Raw genomic sequence first — 14913 nt, 5'->3', positions numbered from 1 at the left:
GGCTTGTTCACTGCAGAAGAGATTTTCTAGAAAAGATATATAATAAAAAAAAAACTTTTTAAAGTTTTCTTTTAATCCTTTTTTTCCACCTAAAATACTATATGATGACTAAAGGTAGGTGCAGAAATACATTAAAAAAAAAGTGAAATAAAGAATGCATTGTTCAAGCAGTATTCATCTTTGTATTAATTTATTAACTAAAGTATACTGAAAGAGTATCACGAGTCATATCAGTGACTCTTTAGCAAAATGCTATAACAACTTTCACTGACTACTGTTTAAGAATCAACAGGACTATTTGCCATTGAGGTGTTAAATCTAATAAATGGAAAAAATTAGAGCATTGTGAAAATGACACAAAATGTCTGTCTTCATCTTCTCCTTTGTAGACCTCTATATATCTTGTGATTCAACTGATTTTTTACCAAATTTAGAATATAGTTAATGCCACATTGTATGGTTCTCTAAGAGCTTCACCCATTGGACTAAAATTAAATGGAAGAGTTTGGAGAGAGGGGTACAATTACCTCCACTGTGCACACCAAATGGCATCATTCATCTGAGTTTGACCATATAATCTTGCTCTAAGAGTGACACTTCCCTGTTAAACTTAAGTTCCAAGAAAAAACAAATACTATGTAATATAACTGTTTTTATATTCTTAAATGTCTCCAGAGAAATTTAGCCTTATCAGACTAAATTGGATGAAAGGTGGTAGGGCAGAAGAATCTTTGCAATCAGAGGTTGTCGTTTATCTTCTTTTGACCAACTTCGTTTATAGTATATATAGTTTCTTATATTATTAAAAGTATCCTGAGAAGTTTAGCCTTGTTAGACTAAAATCATTGAAACGCTTCCTCCTTCTGCAACATCTCTGCAAGTTAAATCATTCAACTATTTTAGAAAATTTGGAATGTAACACAATTTTTGCACATTTAGACCAAAATAGAGGGCTGAGATATGAAGTAAGTAGAAAAAAAGTAAAATGCCATAGACTGTAAACAGGTTGTATCATTCAATAGATTTCAATGAAAAAAAAAAATTTACTTAAAAATTAAAAAAATAATAAAAAAGCTTCATGTAAACAAAGTGAGATGAATACTGAGATTAAAATCTGGCTGCAGTTTGGAAGGGACTAGTTGTCTTTGTTAACTGTTGAGAATGTAAATTCTCTCTGAAATTAAAGCAGTACCATAGCAGAAGCAGCAACATCATTGATTACTAAAAATAATCTTGAGTAAATGGCTGCTTTTAAATTGCAGTACTGCTTTTTCAGCACTTGGCACACTTTTTTACTTATGTGATGTGTTTTGATGTGATTACATGCCTATATATAAATTGGTGATAACATGGTTTTCAAAGTTTAAGTATTAGACAGAACAGAGGAGATATGATAGAAACACATAAGTTTGTAAGAGGGGGATCTTAAATTATACACACAAGTGAGAATTTATAGTTCAAAAAAGGTGGGAGGAGAACTCTGAGTCATCCATGAACTAAGTCGTGGTATGGTTAAAAAGCATGTAGGGTATGGGTTCTTCTCATAGCTTGTGGTAAGTGCATGTGTAGAATGAGTTACCACTGTGAATGCATTTCTGTATATAGTTTCTGATCTTATATTGATAACTAGATCAATATAAGACATTTTTGTTTGTTGCCAAACTACTTGATGGCCTGTGGTAGTTGTAGGTATGCCAAATCTGATTTATGCTGTCTTGTTTTTTTGACATTGCTACGTCTCTTATGCATCTCTGTTGAATATTTTTAAAGATGTAATAAGTAATTGGGCATTTTGTTTCATGGAAGAAATCCTCTTCAATGAAGCCTGCTTCTGTTATATATTTATTGTACTTACACTAAATGCACATTGTTTGATAGATCAATGAAATCTGAACAGTTGTTGAGAATGAATTTACAGTTTGGTAAAACAGTTCTTACACAGTTACCAAAATTTGCATAATTTTTATAGATTGTAAAGATTACTTCCTTATTACAACTGTAGTCACCTATCAAGCTATGTAACAGTAATGTGCCTAACTAGTTTGTTTAGCAAGGATGCCAGAGTATTCTGTTCTTGTGTCATCAGCTCCCTCTCCCAATCTTTTCACTGTTTTTATAAATGTGGTTCATTACTTTATGCTTTGTTGATATTGTAGAAATATCAGTGAAATTTACTTAAAAAATAAGCTAGTCTTTATCTTGAACTTTCTATCAGTATTTATTATTCACATTTCTAATGATAAACAGACTTAAGTGTTCATATAAAAGAAAAGTTTTTACTTTTATATTATGCATAGGTGAGGTGACAGGATTAAATAAAATATGTTTGGTACCTTTAACAATAGCAGATGAAATTAATATATTATTTTCAAGTTCTATTAGTTCTGTTTTGATTTTCACCAGTCAATAGCTATAATCCTTCTTTAAACTGCCAAAAGTGGAATACAAATCAGGCTAAACAAAACAGATAAAATCATTATCAAAGTGACTGAAATGCCGATTTTGAATTTCAAATTTTACAAATACAGTAGATATCCACTTAATACCAATTACTGACATCTGCATTATTCTGCTTTTTCCTTTTGATTTTTGAGGAACGGGAATCCCCCCCCCTCACCCAGTTATTATTATTATTCAAGCCTCTATGGAGTCAAAAGACTCATCGCAGGAGGTCCTTCCTAGGAAACACAAAGTCTATCAAAACTCATATTGGTTGGGAGGTCCTCCTAGGAAACATAGTCTATCATACCACTCCTTAAACTCATTGACCGTTCTCGCTCTCACCACTCTATCAGGCAATGCATTCCATGGTTCAACCACTCTCTATGCAAAGAAACCACTCCTCACCCTTGTGCTCAGAGTTTCCTTTTGTAACTTCCAGGGATGCCCCCCCCCCTTGTCATCACTCCTTCCCACTGTTCAACCAAGCAAAAGAACGCCCCAGTACCAACCCTGTAACCACCTCTCAACAGTTTAAAAGTCTCAATCATATCACCTCTCCTCCTATCCACCAAACTCTGCAATCCACATTCCCTCAGCTGATCCTCATAACTAACATTGTACAGTCCTGAAACATCTTTGTTATCCACCTTTGTACCCTTTCCACAGTTAATTTATTCTCTTCAAATCCTGGGGACTAAATCTGAGAACAATAGTTTAAGTGTGGTCTGATCAGGGTCTTATACAACGGAATGATAACTCTTTTATATCTGCAGGTCACCGTCCTTCTCATTATTGCATCAATCCTCTGTTACTTTCACCACTTTTGCAATATGTCCCTTGAATTTCAGATTTCTATCAATCATCAACCCCAGATCTCTTGTCTCCTCCTACTTCCTCCAGTATAGCTCCTCCAATCGAGTATGCATCCTCCCATCGATGTGTCCCAAACCTCAGAACCTTACATTTTGCTGCATTAAACCGACCCCCCCCCCCAATTATTTGCCTATATGTCTAGCTTATTCAAATCCTCTTGCAGGATTTTAATAAGCTAGACATATGAGCAAATGATTGGGTGTGTCGGTTTAATGCACTCTTACTAATAACCCTTCCCGACTTCACATCATCCATAAACAACTGAATATCCCCCTGCAATCCACTGATAATGTCATTGATATAAAGGTTAACAATATAGATCCTAGTACTGAGCCCTGTGGGACCCCACTTGTAACACTCTGCCTCCTTGAAACTGCCCCACCATACACAACTCTCTGATACCTATCAGACAGCCAATCCTGAATCCAGTTGACCAATCTGACATCCAAACTCATGTGCTGCAATTTAAATATCAGCTTATCATGTGGCACCCTGTCAAATGCCTTTGCTAAATCCAAGAAAATGGCAGTATATGCCTTCCCTCATCTACTGTTAAAAGAAGTTAATTAAAAGAAGTACATCTTCAGTCTACCTGTCAGTGCTAAATGTTTAGTTGTAGAAAGTTTTTTTCTGCTTGAATCCAAAATGGATTATGCTTATTTTAATCTTTTACCCAAGCATAAGCAAACAAAGATTACACATGAATGAATTATCTTCATGACTAGGCTCTTTATATACAGAGGCTGTTGACTTCTGTTGAAATCAGTTACGTCATTATCCCATAATACACAGCATACTTTATTTCAGATGTGTGTGTGCATTACTATGCATTATTGGAAGAATATTACCCAGACTGGATTTGACCATTATTCATTCTTATATCAGTTGGAGCCAGACTCGAGAAGATATTGAGATTGAATTAGTACAGAAGTCATATTTTCCATGTACAAGTAGTAAAATGATATATCACCGTATCATTAAAAGAGATCAAGCTCCCACTGATGAGAGTCCTCAATCAAGGAGGAAACTCATTTGGATAGTGACCCCTCCACATAATGCACAGCTATATATATATATATGATATAATTGATTTATTCAGCTGGGAGACATTTTTTTAAAACAGATTAAATTACTATAAGCTTGTAATATAAAAAAAAATAGAAACACTATTTTAATTTAAATAAACTGCACAACTAGTTTCATCTTCTTAGAAGACTTCTTGGGGTTCATAACAAGAGGGACCAACGAACATTGCGAGAGAAAATCTATACATTAAAGCTGTGTTTCTCAAACTTCAGATATCTGCAGACCCCTTCTTAAATTTTCATTATTACCAAGTACCCCTAATTAATTAAAAAATTAATTAAAACGAATAAATTAATTTAAAATATTAAAAAATTAAATATCTATTTTATTTGAATTTATATGTTCATGTAAACAAAAAATGATTTATTTTTAATAGAACAAACTCTATAAAGATACTATAAAGTTTTACTTACTTGAAATAATCTATCATCAATGAGAGGAGTGAAATTGCTTATGGTGAGATAAAATTTCAGCAAAATATGGCTCTATAGTTTTTATTTTCAATCTCAGATGCGGTTCGACATCTATAATGTGATTCCTCTTCTTCGTCTTAATATCTACAAGGGCTGAAAATCCAACTTCACACAGATATGAACTTGGAAATAGAAAAATGAGCCTTAGAGCTTTATCTGTTAATTCAGGAAATTCATTCTGTATTTGTAGCCAAAATGATGATAACGTATTCTCGCTGTATTTATTTTTTAGGAAACCATCAGAAGCTAGTTCTAAAAATTGTTCTTCTTCTATTGATGATAGACCCTTTGGCATAAATTTATTTTTATTGAAAGGGTATCTTATCTACTCAATATTAATGTCCAATTCAGGGAAACACTTTTCTAGATTCATTTGCAAGCTTTTTAAATGCTGCACGATAGTAATTTTCACATCATCAATTTGTTCATTTGAACTTGCGAGCAATTCATGAAGCGATGAAAACGCGTCAAATTCTCCATTACCAACTCGCTTTTGCCAACGTGGTGTTCACTTTATCTTGGACATGAAATATAGAAATTTCCTTGCCTTGTAAGATAAATTAAGACTATTTAATACAGTAAATATATCTGCCAGGTATGCTAATTGACTGAGCCATTTCCAATTATGTAAATGCTTTTTCAGTTAAAACTTTTCATCAAGAAAAACTTGTAGTTCATTCCAAAGTTCAAATAAATGAGTAAGGACTTTTCCATGAGAAAGCCAACGAACATCGGTATGGAAAAGAAGTTGTGTATAGTTGCTTCCCATTTCTTTGCAAAGTTGAGAGAAAAGTCTGGGATTTAGAGGACGGCCTCCTTTAATATAATTTATGATTTTTACAGCTTCATCAAGAACTTTTCTTAGGTCTTCAGACATCATTTGTGTAGCCAAAGCCTCCCTGTGTATGCAGCAGTGGTTCGACTTTGCGTTTGATGCAACAGCTTGAATCCTTGAAACAAGCCCTTTTTTAGATCCGACTATGGATTTCGCTCTGTCCGTGCTTATTCCAACACAACTTTTCCAATCAAGCTTGTTTTGATACATAAAGGTATTTATACTATTGAATATTTCTTCTCCTGTTGTATGTTCTGGCAAGGGTTGGCAATATAAAAGGCTGTCATGAATTTTTTTGATTTTTTTCGTACCTAACAAAAATTTGCAAAATTTGATATGTCGGTGGATTCATCTACCTGCAACGCATAATAACGACTCTTACGTATATCGGATAACAATGTTTTATATTTTCAGCCATTTCAGTGATTCTTCGATGAGTACTATTTGAAAGGCAAATCCGATCAAAAGATCTTTTTGCATTATCTCCAATCATAATTTCCGCTATTATTTTTGCTGCAGGCTTGACCAAAGTTTCACCAATTGTTTCTGCTGCACCACTTTTTGCTATTAATAGCGACACACGATATGAAGCTTCTAAAGCCTTCATGTTTTCACCTCCTGACACGATCGACATCAATTTTTGAGATTCTTTTAAATTTTTTAGTTTATTTTGAAAAAATTCGACAGGTTTGTCCTTGCATTCATTCATTATGTTTAGATTTAAATGACATGGTTTAATGCTTTCATTTTTTAAAGTTTCACCGCAAATTACACATAATGGAATAGGTTCCTCTTCATTTCCTGTCCATGAAAATCCACATTTCAAGTAATTCATATCGTATTTATGAAGTTTTCTCATCTTCTTCCTAGTTGGTTCTTTAGGGATGTCAGACGACATACACTTATCAATTTCACTTGATTCAGATACAATATCAACATTTTCTTGTTGCTGACAGCTACTTGTATCTACTGTGTTCCTCTCTTTTGCGCATTTTAAAAATCCAGTCTTTAACCAGTGATCCATACTTAAGAATTTGAAAGCTAAAAAAAAATTACTGTATTTAACGAACAGTCCTTCAACGAATGGCTAGTGAAAGCAGAACTCGAAACAGACAGCAATGGTAGGCCAGTAGAGATAAAGCAGCTATGAAGACATTCAAATGATTTGTGCAGTATTAACAAAAGATCGCGCTACTAATTGACAAAGGCAAGCCCACAGTGCTAATTCTCTTCAACCGAATTCCTTATATAATATCTAAAACACATTCACTATATATTTCTTAGTTTTAACACGTTCACTCAAACAAAACCATATGTTGTCGGTGCACCATATGGTTTTGATTGTCTACTATACAGCATTTTATGTGGGAAGGTCATGCAATTCATTAGTCAGTTGTCTCTAATTGCACTGTTTGTTGAGAAACATATTACACAGCCTGCAGATGTCTCTGTACCTTATTCAGTGATACAATAGGAACGTTTTATAATCTCAAACTTAAATTTTATTCCATGCGTTAATGATGCATAGCCGAAAATTGCCACGGACCCCCTGAAGACCTTTCGCGGACCCCGGGGGCCTGCATACCACACTTTGAGAAACACTGCATTAAAGCATTAATGTTTGAAGCCGTTCTGTGTATTTCTTCATTGTTGGGTGTGTGCATGCATTCAAGGTCTCATGAGCGCCAAAGTTGGATAGCAGTGCAATGACAGCCTTAGAGATTATAGCTGAGGTTAGTGTTGAGATGTAGTGGATGGAGGAAGATTTTTTTAGATTCTACAATTCTTCTTTCCAGTTTATCATAGCATCAAACGATATTTTCCAATTTGTCCTATATGACTGGATGAATGGTAGTTTCGTAGTTAATGTCAGCAAAATTCAAGATATGGTTCAACAGAGCATTTGCTCTGATTCTGCCATATGTGACATCTCTTTTATGTTGCTCTAGACGTAAATCAATGGATTTTTTGATATGGCCAAAATAAGGCATGTTGCAGTTGCACCAAATACTGGGATATTTCAGGTTTTATGTTTTTGCTCGACTTACTAAGCATGGAATGGAGTTTAAGTAGAGGAGTGAAAGAAATCTGGATGTTATATTTTTTGAGAACTTTAGCTAATTTTGGCAAAACAGAACTGATATATGATAGGGATATGTAGCCTTTTCACTATTTCTGTCTTCAATATGGCAAGGAGGTGGATTGAATAGTAGCTTATAAACTGTTTGTTTTGAATAACCATTTTGTTGAAAGATTGTAAGAAGAAATTGAAGTTCTTTGTTAATTTCTTCTTCGTCACAGAGGAGGGAGCGAGCAGCACTTTTGCCTAGCGTAGAAATAATGCCAACTTTTTGAGGCAAATAATGATGGAACTGTTGCACGGAGATATCTATTGGTGTAAGTGGGGTTATTTCTACACTAGACAAACATGCTCACTCCCTCCTCTGTGATTATTTCATGACTTACACATGTAACAAAAATTATATAGAATTTATTCTCTTTTACATGACATACGTTGTTCAAACAAACAGAAGGAACAGCAATAGGCAGTCCTATCTCACCAGCCTTAGCTGATTATTTCATGGAGCATCTAGAAAAAAAACTCTTTGATGGTATATTCCCTCAGCCTCATATATGGTTATGTTTTATTGATGGTATGTGCGAGTCAGAATTACTTCAGTTGCTAGAGAAAATCCTTGTACTCTCATATCAAGTTTACTATTTAACATGAATCCAATAATAACTACTCTTTTTTGGATACCATAAATCCCACAGCCAACCTTCACTGGCAGAGACACATTCACTCATCCTCCTACCATCATTCATCACAAAAAATGGGTATTATCAAGAGTCTTGTACACAAAGCTCATAAGATCTGCTCTTTTGATCCCCTTTCATTAGATGAACTGAATAAAATTAAATGCAATTATACGTAATGGATACAGCAAAACTACCATTCAAAAAATTATTGATAATTATCATCCTTCAACCAGACTACAATCCGATGTGAAAAGAATTTCAATACCCTACTGTAAAGGAACATCGGAAAGGATTCTTTGTGAATTCAATCTATACATTTCCTTCAAACCAGCTCATGAACTGTCTTCCTTTCTACCATCAACAAAGGATATATTACCACCTCTTTCTATTGATGGACAGGTGTCTATCAAGTACCCTGCTCATGTTATCTTTCTTATTTTAGACAGAATGGCCATTCTGCCATGATTAGAATTGAAGAACATCAGGACCATATTACATTTTTTGGTATCTGACAAGTTTGGCCTTCTCATGCTATTGACACTAGGCACAGAGTTTTTTGTAGCCAGAAAAACTCTGTGGAAACACTGGAGTGAAGAAGTTTCTTCACTCCAGTAAGTTCAAATTCGATCATCTCTTCCATGAAACGCTAAGAAATTGTCCAAGCCTGAAACAATCAGACCATATGGCAGTGTTCAAGTTTTGGGAGGTCATTACCATTGTTCGTAAGTTTTTTTTTTTTTTAAATCTATGCAACTTACTACAGTTGTCCCTTTGAACTCCAGTAATGCAATATCATATACAGTTGACCCTTGAACAACGTGGGAGTTAGGGGCAGCAATCTTCTGCACAGTCGAAAATTCACGTTAGTAGTTAAGTTTTTGGCCCCCAAAAACTTGGCTAATAGCTTACTGTTGGCAGAAAGCCTTACCGATAACATATCACATTATACATATTACTAATGCTTTTTCACATTATCTTTTCAAAAATGAAAAGATAATGTGAAAAAGAAATTCATATTTATTTACAGGTATAACGATTCATGTATTGATAATGAAGCAGCAGCAACATGATTGCTTTATGGTAGCCTAGCCTATACACTAATGAATGAATTGTTATAAAATTTTTATGACATACAATATTACTGAATGTCATTCTTACAGTAGTACAGTATGTACTACAATTTAAAAAAAAAAAAAAAAAGTTACCTGATATGCAGTTTCTCCAATTACGAGAGAGAGGCATACTGTGTAGTAATGTACAGCACTTTGAAAGCAAAGTTATAGAACAGTAAGAAGACTAACATATGAATTTTATATTAAATATCACTCATTTATGCCCATGTAAACATAGGCTATCAGCTTCCACACAAGTTTTGTACATAATGTTCTACATGATGAACACTAAGGTGATGATAACACAAAAATGTCTCATACGGTTTATGCCGTTATTAAATTTTTACACGACACTCACACATATATACAACATAGCGTTATTAACTTTAAGCATGATGATTATTTACTATTCATTAAATTTAAGTGAATCATCATAAAAATTTTCATCCTCCATTGTCTTCATGTTGAGGAGGGGTTGGTCTTGCTGTCTCTAGTGGCAGGGACAGAAGAGGTGGAAAGAGAGGCAGACACACTTGGTGTAACTTTATGGATATATATCATAAATTTTGTCTGACTTTTTTGCTTTTTCATTTTTCTCAAAATGTTTCTGTACAGTATCAATCCTTCTTCCGCTGTCTGCTTTAATTTCAGTGCCCATATCATAGAAGGATCCATGTTGTAAAAAGAAGTCAAAACAGTCTTGATCAAATTGCCTAATGTCAATTTGTTTTCTTCCTCACCGTCTGACACTGGCTTCGGAAGCCCTCGTCTCCAAGTCATCTTCTGTTAATTCCTCTGGTGTGGTGTCTATTAGCTGTTGAATTTCTCCAAGATCTGTATCTTGAAACCCTTCACCCCCCCCCCACCCCCACATACCTTTTTTTGCCATATCCACAATTTTTTTTCATGATTTCCTCAATTGGCTCTGTCGTAACTCCTGTGAAGTCATGCACAACATCTGGATACAGTTTTCCCCAGCAGGAATTTATTGTTTCGGGCTTGGTGGCTTTCATGGCTTTTTCTATAACAACGATGGCATCTTCAGTGGTATAATTCTTCCAGACTTTCATGATGTTCCCTCTATCCGGGTTCTTTTCCATAGCGTTGACAATCCTTTCCGTAGAGTACCGTGTATAATGACCCTTAACAGTCCTTATGACCTCTTGGTCTAGAAACTGAATTAGAGACATGTTTGGGAGTAAGTAGACCAGTTTGATGCTTTCACTTGAACTCTTGGGATTCTGGGTGGGCAGGGGTATTGTCCAATATCAAAAGAACTTTAAAAGGCAGTCCCTTACCTTGCCAGTAAGTTCAGACTTCATGGACAAAGCTTTAATGGAACCAATCCAGAAAAAGGGCTCTCATTATCCAGGCCAATTGTATGACCAAAAGACTGGCAGCATAAACCCGACTGCATTGGCACAAAACTGTACAGTTAGCCTATCCCTTCCTGTCTTAAATCCTGGTGCTTGCTTCTCTTCCTTACTAATAAATGTCTTTTGTAGCATTTTTTTCCAGAATAGGGCACTTTAGGCTCCATTAAAAACCTGTTCAAGCAGATATCTTTTCTCAATGATTTTCTTATGGCATCTGGGAACTCATGTACTGCCTCTTGGTCTACAGAAGCCGCTTCTTCTGTTATCTTGACATTTTTTAAGCCATACCTCTTTCTAAAATTATCAAACCATCCTTTGCTGGCATTAAATTCTCCATCTTTCGATTCTTCACCTTGGTCATGTAATGACTTTGCTTTTTCTTGAATCATATTAGTCTATATGTGTGCCTTTCTTATAGCAATCCTGCATCTACATAAAAATGCAAGGTTTTTGCACCTGCTGGCATAGCTGCAGCGAATGGTTTCATGAATTTCCTTTTCTTTTTTTTTTACTACGGTCCTTATGCTGAATTCATTTATCAAGCAACCGCAGCTGCAAACCTCAATCTATGGTACATATCAAACAATTCAACTTTTTCTTGTAATGTCATGACTTTTCTCTGCTTCTTGGTTTACAGTATTGCACTAAACATGATGAAAAATATGTAAGAACCACCAGAGATTACTTTTACTGTGACACTCAATTTACTGGAGACGAACTGCTCATGCAGAGATGATTAGCATAATATGCGTTTTAAACAGATACTTGCAACACTTGAGCTCACTGCAATGGAAACAGTAGGTGGCCACAAAATTCTTACAATAGTACAGTATGTACTACAATTAATTTTATGCAGTTATAATTTAATACTGCATCTTTGCATTTGTTTATATGACTACGAATGGTGCCATGTATGGTTTGTAAGTGTTTGCGTGTGTAGGTTTTGATGAATTTTAACTTTTTATAATAGATTTGTGTATATTTTATGGTAGTAAATGATGAAATAGACTAGTATCTATATATATGTTATGCATTCATGGCATACCTAACTTTTTCTTAATTTTTTCAATATTTCTAGGCTACGCAGTCTGTCTGCGAGTTTTTTCAAATTGTCGCAAATCTCCAAAAAATTTTCCAATATACTTATTGAAAACAATCAGCGTATAAGTGGACCCACACAGTTCAAACCCATGTTGTTCAAGGGTCAACTGTACTTCAGCTGCAACCAAGACACAGGCTAATATATGCTTGATATGACTTGCTATTTGATTCATCTTTTGAATGTAGTAAATGGTCTGTCTCCCTGACGATGTCCACATAACATTGGATGAAATATATTGGAGTTTTTGAATAAATTCTATATAATTTGTTACATGTGTAAGTCATGAAACTTACTTTAAGATATCATACAGGTTGCACCAAAGTGCAAAAACAATTCTGTGTTCATATATTGTACACGTAGAGTACAAATAGATGCACACATTGAGTTTTGGAATTTGAGCTAATTTTATTCTTAAAAGTGAATGTTAGTGATTCGGTGTACTTTTTTCGCATTGGTGAACTGGTTTACATAGTTATGTCTCCACAAAAGGAAGAGTGATGCTGGTGTTCCCTTTCAAACAGAAACAAGACTAGTAAACCTAAAGTTATTAGAATATGAAATTTGACATCATTGAACTATCTGATTCTGCCAAGTCCAACTGTGGAAGATGTTATCATCACTAAGGACAAATACTGTGAGATTGTAAAGCATGTACAAGGCTCCATAAGTGGTGAAACCAAGGGAGATAATTTTGTTGCTGAAATTATTTGCAAAGATGTGAAAAAGATATAAATGTGCCAGCATAAATGATTTGTGAGGGCCCATGTTTTCTGATCAGAAGATCCAAGTTGCACATTATTAAAACATACATATTTCATATTTTCTTGAAAAGAAAGCATTTTTTATATATTTATTAGAACACTAACTATATCATTATAATACCTATATAAAGCAGCATTTAGATAATTTTATAGGGACAAAAAAAAATAAATAAAATAAAAACTGATCACTTGTTGCTTCCAGTAGAAAAATATTACTGAGATGTTTTTTTTCCTGCCCCAATTAATTCTGGTAAAGGGATGCTCACTCTACTAGAAAACACAAAATTGGGAATGAATTTTTTGTGAATTCAGTGAAGAAGTGGTAATTTAAAAGTGTGTATTTGTTGATACATGAGTTCATATATAGTAATACCTTATATAGCAGTTTTGAATAGTGCAGGTTTTGCTATAGTGTGGTTATAATTTTTAACAATTAAAAAAAAAAAAAAAACTGTGCAATACTGTACTGGCATTCCAACTCTACTAAAACAGTACTGTAATGATTTAGCATACCACAATGACAATTGTATTGATGCATGCTTCAGTATTTATTTATATATAATTTATATATTTACTATTATTTCAGCTTTGGTGCAGCAAAGTTGTGATTGTCCTACAGTTTTATTTTTATTATTTTTTTTATTACATACTATTATCCGTTTATACACAGTAATCAGCGGGAAGAGGAAATTGAGTGAAATTAAATTGATGGAAATTAAAAATTCCATTAAGTCAGATGATAATTTGAGCTAAAGCAAGAAGTCTCTCTGAGGTAGTAAAAGAAAATGGAGATGAAGGGAAACTTTTTCAGAGAGTTGTGATTAGTTTAATAACTGATGAGCTTGCAGTAAACAAATGATGTACAATTACTGTGGGTTTTTTTTTTTTTTCCTCTTTGTCTTCAATACTGTAATTGCCTGTTTCTTTGGAAAGCGTTACATTTTCACACATTATAATGTTGTAGACAGTGTGGTTTAGCATAGCACTGAACTTTTTCATCACCTATTAACTGCACTATGCAAGGTATTACTGTATATTTATATTTTCTTATAGGAATAAATTTGTTTAGAGAGAAAAAAAAAACACTTTCCTTTTTAGAAAGATCTGCAGGAAGGTGTGTGGAGTGAGTTTGGTGGATGGAAGGATTAATATAAGGTGGATGACTTATATTTAAATGGATTTGGAGTCAGGAGTCTTGAGAAAGTGTTGTTCAGTATGAGTTTGGAAGTGCAGAGTGAGGGATACAGGTGAGTGTGGGTACTGGCAACCTAGAAGTAAGTGGAGGTGGGGGGAGAGATCACATGATGCCTAGGTTCTTAATTTTAGTGGGTTAAGCCACAAGGTGTAAGGGAGGTTGTATTTATGTATAATATGCCATGGCAGGAATAAAGGTAAGGCATTTTTGGCTTTGGTTAGCTCAACTTGGCCAAAAGTTATAGGCATTAGTGAGATTTTGGTTGACAGAATGATATAGTCATGGGAAGAGAATGAAAGGATATATATAGTAACTTCAGACAGGACAGAATGAACAGGATGGGTAAGGGGTTTTTGCTAATGATAACTGCAGAATTGAAGCCAAAAAGAGTAGAAGTACATCGGGATGCAGAGGACAGTTCATTTCAGGCTATCTGGTCTAAGATTGAGGCCAGCAAGATGAAATATATAATTGCTTGCTGCTATAATTATCCAAGGAGTATAAGGGAGACTGTAGATGACATACATTTAGCAAATTAGCACAATGAGTTCAAATCAAGTAATTATTATGTGGGATTTCAACTATAGGGACATACATTGGGAGGAGGAATGGTCACAGGGAAGGAAATGGAATTTATACAGCTGCTAAGAGGTAATTACCTGAGACAGCATGTGATTGAGGGTACGCAATGTATAAGCGTGCCAGATCTGGTCATAACATTAAAGAACTCAACAGAAACCAATCTAGTAATGCCACCTCGACTTGGGGAAAGTAATCATATAGTCTTGACTTGGAAGATTGGTAGATATGCAGAATTGTCTGTTAAGAAGGGATATATGTGTGTGGAATTACAAAGCAGGTGATTATGACAATCTGAGGGGGAGTCAGCTTGTTTGAA

General features: G+C 34.6%; 1 protein-coding gene across 3 annotated transcripts in view; it reads left to right on the top strand.

Annotated features, from left to right (window-relative positions):
* The window catches only part of cni (protein cornichon), a 162573-nt gene that overhangs the window by 129806 nt on the left and 17854 nt on the right, over window positions 1-14913 (top strand). Inside the window, exon 6 of one of the 3 annotated variants that reach the window (XR_016548963.1) lies at window positions 12036-12327. The exons of 1 other annotated variant lie outside the window; for it this stretch is intronic. The gene's annotated coding sequence lies outside the window, so the exon portion shown is untranslated. Of the gene's footprint in view, window position 1; window positions 2191-12035; window positions 12328-14913 lie in introns of those variants that run through there. One more of the 3 variants, XR_016548965.1, reaches the window with a different exon arrangement.

The sequence above is a fragment of the Typopeltis vanoorti genome, chromosome 10 (genome assembly GCF_054136105.1).
Source record: "Typopeltis vanoorti isolate ZY-2024b chromosome 10, IOZ_Tvanoo_1.0, whole genome shotgun sequence".
Classification (NCBI taxonomy): Eukaryota; Metazoa; Arthropoda; class Arachnida; order Uropygi; family Thelyphonidae; genus Typopeltis; species Typopeltis vanoorti.
Note: the sequence above shows the minus strand (reverse complement) of the source record. Positions and strands in the feature narration are given on the sequence as shown.